Genomic DNA, 14,611 nt, shown 5'->3' with positions numbered 1-14,611 from the left:
AGCGAGGCGACGAGGCGGCAAAGCAGGCGACGGCGGCGGCGGCGAAGCGAGGCTAGGACGGCGACGGCGGCGGTGCGAGGCTAGGGCGCGCGGCGGGGTCTTCGCGCGCTCGGGTGCGCGCGCGGCAAAGCGATCGAGGGCGCGCCGGCCGTTACCTTGGCGGCGGCGGAGACTCCGTTCGGCAAGGGCGCGGCAGGCGAGGGCCGCGGCGAGGTCGTCGAGGCGCGGCGGAGGCGGCGACGGCGTCAGAGGCGGGGCGGCGACAGCGTCTCGGTCGGGCAGCACCTGCGGAGAAGACGATGGGCGCGCGGAGAAGAAGAAGTGGCGCGGGCGCCGCCCGCGCGGGCATTTATAGCTCCAACCTTTAGTCGCGGGTGGGGCGCCCAACCGCGACTAAAGGGTACTTTAGTCGCGGTTGGTGACCCCAACCGCGACTAAAGGATTTTTTTTCGCCCAATTTGCGGTTCATGCGGAGAGGACCTTTAGTCGCGGTTGGCCGTGCCAACCGCGACTAAAGGCCTTTTTTCAAAATTATTTCATTTCAGAAATGTTTAGAATACATATAATATATCAAAAAATTCATAAAAATAAAACTAATTCAATTCAAAATTTTAAAAATACAAATAATACATCAATAAATTCAGAAAAATAAAACTAATTCAATTCAAAATATTAAAAATACAAATTATATATCAAAAAATTAAGAAAAATAAAACTAATTCATTTCAAAATATTAAAAATACATATAATATATCAAAAAATTCATAAAAATAAAACTAATTCAATTCAAAATTTTAAAAATACATATAATATATCAAAAAATTCATAAAAATAAAACTAATTCAATTCAAAATTTTAAAAATACATATAATATATCAATAAATTCAGAAAAATAAAACTAATTCAATTCAAAATCTTAAAATACAAATAATATATCAAAAAATTCAGAAAAATAAAACTAATTCAATTCAAAATTTTAAAACCCCCCTCTTCCCGCCTCTTTCCGCCGACCCCTCTTCCCTCCTCGTCTTCCCGCCATTTCTTCCCTGTCTTCCCGCCTCTTTTCTTCCCGCCAATTGTTTCCCGCCAATTTCTTTCGGCCTCTTTCTTCCCGCCAATTTTTTCCCGCCAATTTCTTCCCGCCACTTTCTCCCCGCCTCTTTCTTCCCGCGTCTGTCTTCCCGCTCCCATTTTTCCCGCCATTTGTCAAGACATATAGGTAGCCCGCCTTGGCCGCATCACATCTCTACAATCTCTCATCACTCTCTCATGGCTTCCACCGCACCCACTCTAACCTACCGGCAGTGGAGGAGCTTTGCGCCTCGAACTACCCTTGCCCTCGTGCTATGGTGGTACGGCCGGACTCTCGCAGAGCGTCATGGACTACATCACGGCCGGCGATATCCCCCGCCCGCGCTACCCTCGCTTGAGCCACGAGCGCCGCCCGACGACAGCCGACGACAAGAAAGCGACGACGATGCCGGCAACTTAGAAGGCGACGACTACCAAGACAACGGCGGCGGCTATGAAGACTACGAGTATGCATATTATACGCCTAGGCAGGAGTATGACTAAATCACTCCAAATTTCATGTATGCAGGAGTATGACTTAGTCACTCCAAATTTCTGTATGAAGGAGTATGACTTAGTCACTCCAAATTTCATGTATGCATGCAGGAGTATGACTTAGTCACTCCAAATTTCATGTATCATCGGTGCTATCTCGAGTCAATTGAATCATTCGAAAATGGACACCAAACACATCACGGGTAATATAATTCACATGATTCATTCAACAAAGTTTGGTACAATAAATTATTACACATCATTTCTTCCCTTGTGTCCCCGCTTGCTTACGATTGTGCCGTATCCATGGAGCATCCTCATCATTTAACTTAATGCTTGGGTCGGTGTTCACTTTGAAGGGCGGAATTTCAGCAAACATATTATAATCTTCTCGACATGTCTGTCTTGTCCTCCACTCCCACGATGTTTCTTTTCCCCGAAAGAACAATGTGGCGCTTTGGATCATCGCATGATGTACCTGATCGTTTTCTTATCTTTCCGTTTCCTCGATTTGCTACTCATGTCCTTCACATAGAAAACCTGAGCGACATCTTTCGCTAGGACGAATGGTTCGTCAAGATAACCAAGATTGTTGAAATCCACCATTGTCATTCCGTATTGCTGGTCCACCTTTACCCCACCTCCCGTTAGCTTGAACCATTTGCACCGGAACAAAGGGACCCTAAAGGAGGGTCCATAGTCAAGTTCCCATATCTCCTCTATGTAACCATAATATGTGACCTTTTGCCCATTCTCGGTTGCTGCATCAAAGCGGACACCACTGTTTTGGTTGGTGCTCTTTTTATCTTGGGCGATCGTGTAAAATGTATTCCCATTTATCTCGTACCCTTGGAAAGTCGTTATAGTCGAAGATGGTGTCTTGGCCAACATGTACAAATTTGATCTACAACCTTATTGTCACTCATTAAATGTTTTCTCAACCAACTGCCGAAAGTCTCCATGTGGGCCTTCCTAATCCAGGATTCGGGCTTCCTGTGGTTGTCCGAGCGTAAAATATTCTTGTGTTTCTCAAAGTACGGAGCAACCAAGCTGGAATTGGTCGAACCGTGTGGTGTGCTTCACGAGAGAATGGCCGTCCATACATATCATTGATTTCCTTCCGATCGTGCCTTTTCCACTTAGTCTCCCCTCGTGCCGCGATTGAGGAAGACCAATCGGCTTAAGGTCAGGAACAAAGTCAACACAAAACTCAATTACCTCCTCATTTCCATAGCCCTTGGCGATGCTTCCTTCTCTCCTAGCACGGTTACGAACATATTTCTTTAATACTCCCATGAACCTCTCGAAGGGGAACATATTGTGTAGAAATACAGACCGAGAATGGAAATCTCATCGACTAGGTGAACCAGGAGGTGCGTCATAATATTGAAGAAGGATGGCGGGAACACCAACTCGAAATCGACAAGACATTGGATCACATCGTTCAGAATCGTGGTAGAACTTCTGGATTGATTACCTTCGAGAGATTGCATTGAGGAATGCACATAGCTTCACAATGGGCAATCGAACATTTTCCTACAGAGCCCCCTCAAAGCAATCGGAAGCAATTGCGTCATAATCACGTGGCGCTCGTGAGACTTCAGGTTTTGGAACTTTTTCTCCGCCATGTTTATTATTCCCTTTATATTGGACGAGAATCCCGACGGGACCTTCATACCGCCAGCATTCAAAAGATGACCTTCTCTTCTTTGGTCGTAGCGTAGTCGGCACGACCTTGAAACCGTTCCGGATGCCGGTCATCGTGGTCTTTCAAACTTTGCTGGTCCTGCCGTGCTTCCTTTGTATCATTTGACTTCCCATACACGCCCAAGAAGCTTAGGATGTTCACGCAAATATTCTTCGTAACGTGCATCACGTCGATTGCAGAGCGGACTTCTAGGACTTTCCAATATTCTAGCTCCCGTAATATAGATTTCTTCTTCCACATGGCTACGTGCCCGTCAGCTCCCTTCGAACCGATTGTCCGCCAGGACCCTTTCCAAAGATGACTTTCAAACCCTTGACCATATCAAATACCTCAGCACTGGTGTGTTCCGCAGCTTCGGCCGGTGATCTGCCTTGCCGTTGTAATGCTTGCCTTTCTTTCATCGGATGACCTTTCGGAAGAAATCGACGATGCCCAAGGTACACGTTCTTCTTACAATTTGGCAAATGTACACTTTCGGTCTCATGTAAGCGGTGCGTGCATGCATTGTATCCCTTATTTGACAAATTCCCGAAAGGTTACTAAGAGCAGGCCAATCGTTGATGGTTACGAAAAGCAACGCTCGTAGGTCAAATTCCTCTTCTTTGTGCTCATCCCACACACGGACACCAGGTCTGCCCCACAGCCTGTAAAAGTTCATCAACTAATGGCCTTAGGTACACATCGATGTCGTTGCCGGGTTGCTTCGGACCTTGGATGAGCACCGGCATCATAATGAACTTCCGCTTCATGCACAACCAAGGAGGAAGGTTGTAGATGCATAGAGTCACGGGCCAGGTACTATGGCTGGAGCTCGCTCGCCAAAAGGATTCATGCCATCCGTACTTAGACCAAATCTTATGTTCCTTGCGTCAGTGCAAAATCTTTGAACTCTCTCGTCGATCTTTCTCCATTGCGTTCCATCTGCGGGTGTCTCAACTCCCCGTCCGACTTACGGTCCTCTTTGTGCCATCGCAACAACTTGGCATGCTCTTTGTTCCCGAACAGACGTTTCAACCGTGGTATTATAGGAGCATACCACATCACCTTGGCGGGAACCCTCTTCCCGGGTTTCTCGGCCCTCAACATCGTCACCAGGGTCATCGCCTCGATCTTATAACGCAATGCAAGGCATACCGGGCATTCATTCAAATTCTCGTATTCACCGCGGTAGAGGATGCAATCGTTGATGCATGCATGTATCTTCGTAACCTCTAAACCTAGAGGGCGGATACAACCTTCTTTGCTTCGTACGTAGTGGCGGGCAACTCGTTATTCTTTGGAAACATATTCTTCAACATTTTCAGCAAGTTTTCAAATGCCGAGTCAGCTACACCTGCTCGTGCCTTCCATCTCAAGAAATCCAGTGTGCAGCCCAGCTTTTTCAGACCATCATCGCATCCGGGGTACAGCGCCTTCCCGTGATCCTCTAACATGCGATCCAAATTCTCCCTCTCTTTTTCAGTTTCGCAGCGTCTCCGTGCATCAGCAATGGTCCGACCAAGATCATCAACGGGATCATCACGTGCCTCTTCTTCACCTTCCCCTTCACCTTCCCCTTCACCTTCAGCATCCTCCATGATAGTATCACCGAAATGAGCAAGATAGCTTTCATCGATGAAATCATCCCCTTCTTCATCTTCTTCCATGATAACCCCTCTTTCTCCATGCTTGGTCCAACAATTATAGCTTGGCATGAAACCGTGCCGAAGCAGGTGCATGTGAACATCTCTTTAGGACGAGTAACCCTTCTTAATCATACATTTAACACATGGACAGATAACAAAACCCTCCTGCTTGTTCGCATTAGCCACTACGAGGAAATCTTTCAAACCCGCACTGAACTCGCCGGAGAGTCGGTTACCGTACATCCATTGTCGATTCATCTGCATTATTATAATATAAAATATATAATTAACCATCATGCATTTGTTAAACTAACTAGCTACAAACAATATAAATTAAACAATGAACTACACACACATGCACATTTTATCAACGACACATCAAAGGTTCAAGTTGCTAACCGCGATCGAGGAGGAAAAAATAAATGAGAAAGCTCAAGTGTGGCTCCAACACTTCATATCATGTTTGTTTCATGCTCTTGGGGCATTTCATCAAACACCTTATGTGCATAAGAGGAACCAAAAGCAAACCTAACACCCACTTGTGAGCTTGTGAAGAGAATGGCACCAAATGGCTAAGTGTTGGCTGCTGGATGGGTATATATAGGGGAGGGGCTTTAGTCCCGGTTGGCCTGGCCAACCGCGACTAAAGGCCTTCGGGCACCTTTAGTCGCGGTTGGCCTGGCCAACCGCGACTAAAGACCCCCCACGTGCACCGGCTGGCCACCGAGCGCCCTGGGCCCAGGCCTTTGGTCGCGGTTCTCCTCCCGAACCGCGACTAAAGGTACCATTTGTCGCGGATCCTGCAGCATCGCGACTTATGGGGCTCACCCGAAGCCTGTTTTTCCACCAGTGGAAGCTAGCGTGTGTGAGTGGTGTTGTGGCTCGGTGCGCTCTGCATCCTGGCCGAGTCTGCATAGGGAGATTCTAGGAAAGGATTAGATCATGGAGTTAGTGGACCAAGTAGTGGCATGAGTGGACATGGCGTGTGTGCCAAGACTTGTATATATATTCTGCATTGAGTTAATGAGAAAATGGGCCGTGAGGGCTGAACAAAAACAATGTAGCCATTCTCATCACCAAGGAAGTTTCATGGCAAAGCTGCGTCTTCTTCCTTGGCTGAGTGTGTGTGTTGAGTTTCTCAGAGTGTGTGTCCGTGAGAGTGTGTTCACTACGGGAACCAGTCAAGGTGCCGACGGCCTTGCTTTGCCTTCGGCACAGGCTTGTGCCGACGGCAGCCGTTGGCACCTTGCCGTCGGCACAATAACGCCTCGGCACAGGCAAAGGTTCCGTCGGCACAGCATCCTGTGCCGACGGCTTTGCCGTCGGCATAGAAATAACGCCGTTTGGTAATTCTGGCTCGAATTTTTTTAAATTTTTTTTTTTCATTTTTTCAAATTTTTTTTTCAAATTTTTTTATCCCAATTTTTTTAATCTCTCACATGCACCATTTTAACTGTAACTACACTTAATATTAGGTCCAATTCCACTCATGGTCAAACTTCTCGGTAAGTCACCCATCCTCACACTACTCCACCCCTAGCACGCTTAACTTCTTGGTTCCATTTAGACTAGATTCCATGAAAGAAATGACACCTTATTGACAATAATACCATATCAATACTATTAACCCTTATTACTTGATGTTACACATCATTATTTTTTTAATTCCAAAAAATTATCTACATAAACTACAAGAATAAGTATATTAATCTTGAATTCAAATGGACAATAAAATGATTTATTTTTTTTCTTTTTTATTTAATATGGAATAATTAATATCTTTAAATCTGTAAATCAAAATTTGACAAATAATATGTCTAAATCGATTAGAAAAATGAGAGGAATCCAAATATGACATCTATATCATATTTTGAATCTAAAAATAATTTTTCCAAAAAATCTTGAGCATTAGATCATGTACCAGTATTTCAAATCTGGCCCGCCTCCTACCGATTCGGCAGGAATTTGTCTTTTTCATGAGGGATGGACGTAAAAGTTCCAGATACACCGGTTGGGAAATTTTACATCTCAGGTGGTCTAGTATTTTAAAAAAATATGTTGGTACCAATGTGAAACTTTAATTTGGTGGTTGCTTCACAAAACACCCCATTTTCGGCACCTCAAAAATGGAAAATGGTTTTTTCGTGCGATGAAATGGAAACTTCCTCCTGCAATATCATAAGACATCCCAATATGCACATGTATGCACAATATGGGCATATTATGACAAACTATGTCGCAATTTTATCCATAACATGGCCGTTTGACCTAAATGTCATTAAACCTCGAACATGATAGCTCATTTTGTGAAGGATTTTTTGTGATGTTCGCAATTTTCCAACTTTAATATTTTATCTTGCAACTATGACACATAATATGACACCAAACGAAGGTTTCACATTGTTTGGATCGTTTTCGAATTTTTTATGCCTGTTTCAAACTATATTCAAAACGGCGAGCATGAAGATCCTTTGCCTGGGGTTGAGGCTCGCCAAACTTGCACTGGATCTCTGATGAAATAGCATGTTGTGAATCTAAAAATGATTTTTACAAAAAATGTTGAGCAATATATCATGTACCTTTAGTTCAAATCTGGTCGGCCTCCTGCCGATTCAGCAAGAATTTGTCTTTTTCATGAGGGGTGGACAAAAAGGTTCCAAATACACCGGTTGAGATATTTTTCATCTTAGTTGGTCTAGTATTTTTTTAAAATGTGTTGGTACCAATGTGAATCTTTAATTTGGTGGTTGCTTCACAAAACACCCCGTTTTCGGCACCTCAAAAATGGAAAATGGTTTTTTCATGCGATAAAATGGAAAACTTCCTCCTGCAATATCGTAAGACATCCCAAGATGCACATGTGTGCACAATATGGGCACATTATCACAAACTATGCCTCGATTCTATCCATAACATGGTCGTTCGACCTAAATGTCATGAAACCTTGAACATGATAGCTCATTTTGTGAAGGATTTTTTGTGATGTTCGCAATTTTACAACTTTAATATTTTTTCTTGCAACTATGACACATAATATGACACCACGCGAAGGTTTCACATTGTTTGGATCGTTTTCGAATATTTTATGCCCGTTTCAAACTATATTCAAAACGGCGAGCATGAAGATCCTTTGCCTGGGGTTGAGGCTCGCCAAACTTGCACTGGATCTCTGATGAAATAGCATGTTGTGAATCTAAAAATGATTTTTACAAAAAATCTTGAGCAATATATCATGTACCTTTAGTTCAAATCTGGTCGGCCTCCTACCGATTCGGCAGGAATTTTTCTTTTTCATGAAGGGTGGACAGAAAGGTTCCAGATACACCGGTTGATAAATTTTGCATCTTAGTTGGTCTAGTATTTTTTAAAAATGTGTTGGTACCAATGTGATTCTTTAATTTGGTGGTTGCTTCACAAAACACCCCGTTTTCGGCACCTTAAAAATTGAAAATAGTTTTTTCGTGCGATGAAATGGAAAACTTCCTCCTGCAATATCGTAAGACATCCCAATATGCACATGTATGCACAATATGGGCATATTATCACAAACTATGCAGCGATTCTATCCATAACATGGTCGTTTGACCTAAATGTCTTGAAACCTCGAATATGATAGCTCATTTTGTGAAGGATTTTTTGTGATGTTCGCAATTTTCCAACTTTAATATTTTTTCTTGCAACTATGACACATAATATGACACCACGCGAAGGTTTCACATTGTTTGGATCGTTTTCGAATTTTTTATGCCCGTTTCAAACTATATTCAAAAAGGCGGGCATGAAAATCTTTTCATCTTAAATATTTCAAGTTTGATATTTTTCCAAGATAGAACTTATTTTTCTGAAAATTTTGATATATTATTTGTATTTTTCTGAATTATAATGATTTAGTTATGATTTTTTTAAGATTAATGTGGTAAAATGGAAAATATCTATGCCGACGGCTTTGCCGTCGGCACAGGGCTGAAATATATGCCGACGGCTTTGCCGTCGGCACAGGGCTGACGTTGTTAGCTCGCCGTCACGGCGGAGAGGCTGTGCCGACGGCCGAAACTGTGCCGACGGTTGCCGTCAGCACAGACCTTCATGTGCCGATGGTTTACCTGTGCCGACGGCTGACCTGCTGGCCTGGCCAAAATGAGTCTTGTGCCGACGGCCCCGATATTTTGCCGTCGGCACAGGATCTGGCTGTCGGCACCTTGACTGGTTCCCGTAGTGGTTGAGAGGTAGAAGAAGAGAGAGGGGCTGCAAGGTGCAGCCCCAACAATTGGTATCAGAGCCGGAAGGTCCAAGGCGGTGGCGGTGGCTGGGCAGACTCCATGCGATATGGAGTCCGGCGGCACTAGGAGGCTGGTTGCGGCATGATGCCATTGTCAGCTGGTTGCGGCGCAAGGATGTAAGGAGGAGAAGGATGGGCGTCACGGAGGCGTGTGGAGGCATCCTCAACATCAAGCGGTGGTTGTTGCAGCATGCGGCAATACGTCGTGATGACCGGAGTTGCGAGGGCGTCGTTCACGGCAAGGTTGTGCACGGTGGGCTGCGATGGTGTCATCCACGGCAAGGAGAAGTCGTGGGTGTTCTGCACTTCCACAGTCAAGAATTTGAGAATCAATATTAGGAAGGAAATTGTTAGGATTAATCTTGATTCATGTTTTTGCATATGTATTCTAGGATTGCATGTAGTTTGATTGTTAGGCTAAGCTGTCCAAGGAAAACATGTGGCTGTACGTGCGATGCGTATAAGCTACAGGTTTGGGATGGAAGAGTGCAGGTGAGATGCCAACGTGCTGTGCGATGCGGGGCGTCGCCGTGTGAAGCGGTTGCATGCGAGTTGCAAGGCGAACCAGAGGCACGAGCTGTCCATGTTCAGTTAGTTAGTTTGTTAGCTTCTGCATGTTTGAGTTGTTACTAGCATGAGAATAGGTCTTGAAGCTAGCATGTGTGAGTGGTGTTGTGGCTCGGTGCGCTCTGCATCCTGGCCGAGTCTGCATAGAGAGATTCTAGGAAAGGATTAGATCATGGAGTTAGTGGACCAAGTAGTGGTATGAGTGGACATGGCATGCGTGCCAAGACTTGTATATATATTCTGCATTGAGTTAATGAGAAAATGGGCTGTGAGGGCTGAACAAAAACAATGTAGCCATTCTGATCACCAAGGAAGTTTCATGGCAAAGCTGCGTCTTCTTCCTTGGCTGAGTGTGTGCGTTGAGTTTCTCAGAGTGTGTGTCCGTGAGAGTGTGTTGAGAGGTAGAAGAAGAGAGAGGGGCTGCAAGGTGCAGCCCCAACAGAAACCCCTGATTCGATCTCCACCTCTTGCGATCAACCATGGCGCCGCTCTACCACCCAGGTACGTAATGTAGTACGTTGTTCGTTGCTTTCAATACTCGAGGGCCGTCAGCCAAACCTTTTATTAAGATTGAAGGAGAAAGATTACATAGAGAACAGAGATCGTGCAAGGGCTCGAGGCTAGCCCCATGCAAAAGATGTAGAAGCACAGCTACCGTACAGGCCTGAGCTGGACTTCACACTATACAGACGCACACCACGGCAAGTCAAAACCCAACCACATAACTTGCAGCTTGCGAGGCTTGGATTTCCTCGATGATCAACCTGAAGACTCGATGCAAGGTCAGAAATTTACATGGAGTAGCGAACAAGAGGAGCTGTCTATCCTGGCGAGGCTTCATAGAGCGTTGTTCAACACCCAGTGGGACGACGTCTACCCGATCAGCGACCTTATTGTTTTCAATACTCGATCACCTACTTCAGCTTTCTCAACACAATTTGAGATTTGAATTTGAGAAGCGGCAGGCTGTTGCTCCATTGCGATTGTTAGTAGTAGTGCGGCAGTGTGATGAAATTGGTGTGGAACAAATATCTCGATGTTGCCCTGAATAAAAAAGAAGCAACTCGTTCGCTATTAGTGTTGAATGTTCATAATAATTTTATCTCTACTTGCTCACAGTTAGACAAAGTTTAGACATTAAATTTGTCTAAATTTTGATGTATCTGTTTTAAATAGCCGGCTATAGATCGGCTATAGCATTTCCCACATGATGCGGCTAACTGCTATAGCCCGACAAAAGGTGTCAAAGTTCTTAAATAGCGGGCTATAGCTGATTTGGGAGGCTGCGGCTATAGCCTATAGCCGGCTATTTAAAACCATTCCAGACAAACATCTAAATTTAGATAAAATTAGCACATGTTTCATGAAAAGGAGGAAATACTATTAATCTCCAGCTTGGTGAAAAGGACAAAAGCATCCTGGTTATATGTTTTTTTGAGAGCACACTAAAAGCGGGCCTTAATCCTGATTATATCTCACCTGTTCATATGTGCAGAACCGTTCCTGCACAGTGCCGTGACCAGGAGCTTCATCAACAGGGCTCTACAGGGCAGCACGCTTCGCCGGCTCACGCCCCAACCGCTTCATATTTCTGTCCTCCTAATTAAGTGATGTGCCTGTCTAGGCGCACTCGAAGAGGGTAGTGTCACGCACTCGGCAGTGTCGCAGTGATCAGCCTTGGCATGGCCGATGACGATGTGTAGACGGACGGCTTCAAGGAGTTATAGCAAGGAGTTATAGGAGGCGTGGCATGGCAGAGTCGAAATAATCGCCGTCCTCAAAGCTTACTGCCTCTGAGTGGAAATGTCGGTGTTCTCTTCTTTGCTACAGATACTCACAAGTATACTACTTGCAACCGTTCTTGCTCATATCTTTCTTTAGTTGTCCATGTCCTCCACAAAGCATCTTATTCCCATTCACACATCTTTCTGAAATGGTTTAATTTTTTTTGCAGCTATAAACATCATTACAGTAAATTCGTTCAAACTATTGTAAACAGTAAATCGTCACTCGGAAGAAATATTTAAACAGTTGAGCTGCTTATATTCCCTTCCAACATCCTATCAAAGAACTCTTTGTCTTGGAATTATTATCCAACTGATTGAATTGATATTTATGTTTTGTTATAATTTTTACTGTGACGAATCTTATTCTTCCTTATTCTCTATCATGATGGAACATATTTTATTTTCTATGGGGGGTGTATTTAGTATTTACCTGAAAAACCTCATGCATTGATAAGTAACTGTTATCCTCTAAGATGATACACAACCATTTCCATAGAATATATAATTCATCCAAACCATCTAGAACGAGAGAGAAAGATGAATGATGTTGATCCCATTAAATAATGGATCAAGAGCTTCTAAATGTCAAGATTATAAACAAGGGAGCAAGATATCAATTAACAAAGCTGGCGACCTTTCATGGCACTTTGAGTGTGTTTTACTCATTAGTAAAATGCTTAAATTAATGAAAAGCCCACTATAATTTCTCATTTCTCAACCATTTGTAAGAATTTCATATTGTCTGATCATATGTTGTAAATGCGTACATTTATTGTATAAGAGCATGTGATCATCCGTGGGATAGATGGGTGGAAAGGTATATCTAGACAACACATTGCCTTGCTGAAACGATTAGAACATCACCGCATCATGAAATGAGTTTCTTAGTCTTGTATAATATTTACTACAAGTCCCATTGAAAGTTTTTCGTCATTATGCATCCATTGACTACTTTCGTCAATATATAAGTATGCATGTTTTGTGATTAATCCTCCTTTTGTGTTGTCATCACTAGAGAGTAAAATGGTTCGATCTCGCAACATGCAACCACTAGTGATGTTTAAAGAATTCATACCAATAACATTACTATTAGCATGAAAGTAAAGTTCCATGGTGTTTTAATTTTCACTTCAAACACATAGTGTCCTAACTCAAGATAAATACTATGAAGCTCTCTAATTTTGTTGTTTTCCATTAAGCCTAACTAGTGAAAATAAAAACAAGAAACAAAAATATGTAATTGCAGAATCTAAAGGAAATAACTTCGAGCACTCACCAGCAACTAAAAGACTTAGTAGCCAGAGGATGTGAGTACCTTTTACCTTACCTCTCCAGCAACGGCGTCAGAAAAGAGCTCGATGTCTACGCACGCTTCTACTCTTCTAGACAGTGTTGGGCCTCCAAGTGCAGAGGTTTGTAGAATATCAGTAAGTTTTCCTTAAGTGGATCACCCAAGGTTTATCGAACTCAGAGAGGTAGAGGTCAAAGATATATCCCTCTCAAGCAACCCTGCAATTAAGATACAATAAGTCTCTTGTGTCTCCAACACACCCAATACACTTTTCAGATGTATAGGTGCACTAGTTGGCGAAGAAATAGTAAAATACAAGTGATATGGATGAATATGAGTGGTAATAACAATCTGAAATAAATATGGCAGCAAGTAAATATGCAGTTAAACAGTAAATAAACGGTGATTCGATGCTTGGAAACAAGGCCTAGGGATCATACTTTCACTAGTGGTCACTCACAACAATGATATCATAAAGGAATATAAATGTAAGCACTTCACTATGCTACTCTGAACTACTCTCTGGTTGGATAACGAATACTAATTCACCACGTAAGGCTGCAAAAGCAAACCTTAAAGATGTATTCCCAAGTACTAATGAACACTCCATGTTGTCACTTTGAGCATTCATAGGAGGTACTAACACACCACAATTTCATAGAGACATCTAACTCAAATCATAATATAGTGAACACGTATTCTGTGAAATATAGCCTAACAGACCCACACGGTGCACACACTGTCACATTTACACGCGTGGGACAAGGAGTCTCCGGAGATCACATAAGTAAAATCCACTTGAATAGCATAACTACATCTAGATTATAAAGCTCATGGTCACATAAAGATCACACCATGGGAGTGAGAAATAAACCACATAGCTACCGGTAGAGCCCCCAACCTCGGGGGAGAACTACTCCCTCCTCATCGTGGGAGTCAGCAACGGCGATGGAGATGGCGGTGGAGTCGATGGAGATGGCTCCGGGGGCAATTCCCCGTCCCAACAGGATGCCGAAACAGAGACTTCTGTCCCCCGGGTCTTGTCTGCGACGGTGGCGGAGCTACAAAATTTTTTGTGGATGGAGGCCGATTGATTTAGGATTTTTGCGTCGGAAGCTTTATATAGGCGGAAGGGCGAGGTCGGTGAAGGCCTGGTGGCCCCAGATCACCCCTAGGCATGGGCCAGGGCCAGGCCGCGCCTAGGCATGGTCTGGCCACCATGTGGCCCTCCTTCGTCTGCCCTCTGGACTCCTTCGTTTCAAGAAAATAGGAACTTCGGATTTTGTTTCGTCCAATTCTGAGAATATTTCCTGTACAACTTTTCTGAAATACAAAACAATAGAAAATAGGGAACTGACACTGTGGCATCTTGTCAATAGGTTAGTGCCGGAAAATGTATAAAAGTGCCGTGAAGTGTAAACAAAACATATATCAATTGGTATAAAACAAGCATGGAGCATCAAAAGTTATAGATATATTTGCGACGTATCAGTATGTCGACTTAAAGATATGGATTGGCTAGGAGTTCATGATCTTGAAGTTAAGAACTCGGCCTTATTAGGTAAGTGGCTTTTTAAGCTACTAATCGAAGATGGCATAGGGCAGACCATGGTTAGAAGAAAGTACATCGGCGACAAAGCGTTATCCCGGATCTTTTGGAAACCGGGAGATTCGCATTTTTAGGTTATCCTAATGGCAACGAAGAAATTTTTCTTCAGATATGGTACTTTTATTATTAAGGATGGATCGCAGATACGGTTCTGGGAGGATACATGGCTAGGGAATATG

At 43.6% G+C, this 14,611-nt stretch overlaps 1 long non-coding RNA gene across 2 annotated transcripts; it reads left to right on the top strand.

The window, feature by feature from the left end:
- The first annotated feature begins 9,438 nt into the window (after positions 1 to 9,438).
- LOC127330758 (uncharacterized) lies at positions 9,439 to 11,874 on the top strand. Of its 2 annotated transcripts, XR_007869419.2 has the most exons (3): positions 9,439 to 10,246; positions 11,241 to 11,585; positions 11,700 to 11,874. It is a non-coding gene; the product is annotated as an uncharacterized lncRNA (long non-coding RNA). The 2 variants fall into 2 exon arrangements; XR_007869418.2 differs by having other exon boundaries at positions 11,241 to 11,874.
- The last annotated feature ends 2,737 nt before the right edge of the window (positions 11,875 to 14,611 follow it).

This window comes from Lolium perenne, chromosome 2 (assembly GCF_019359855.2).
Source record: "Lolium perenne isolate Kyuss_39 chromosome 2, Kyuss_2.0, whole genome shotgun sequence".
In the NCBI taxonomy this organism is placed as follows: Eukaryota; Viridiplantae; Streptophyta; class Magnoliopsida; order Poales; family Poaceae; genus Lolium; species Lolium perenne.
This window is presented reverse-complemented; position numbering and strand designations above follow the sequence as displayed.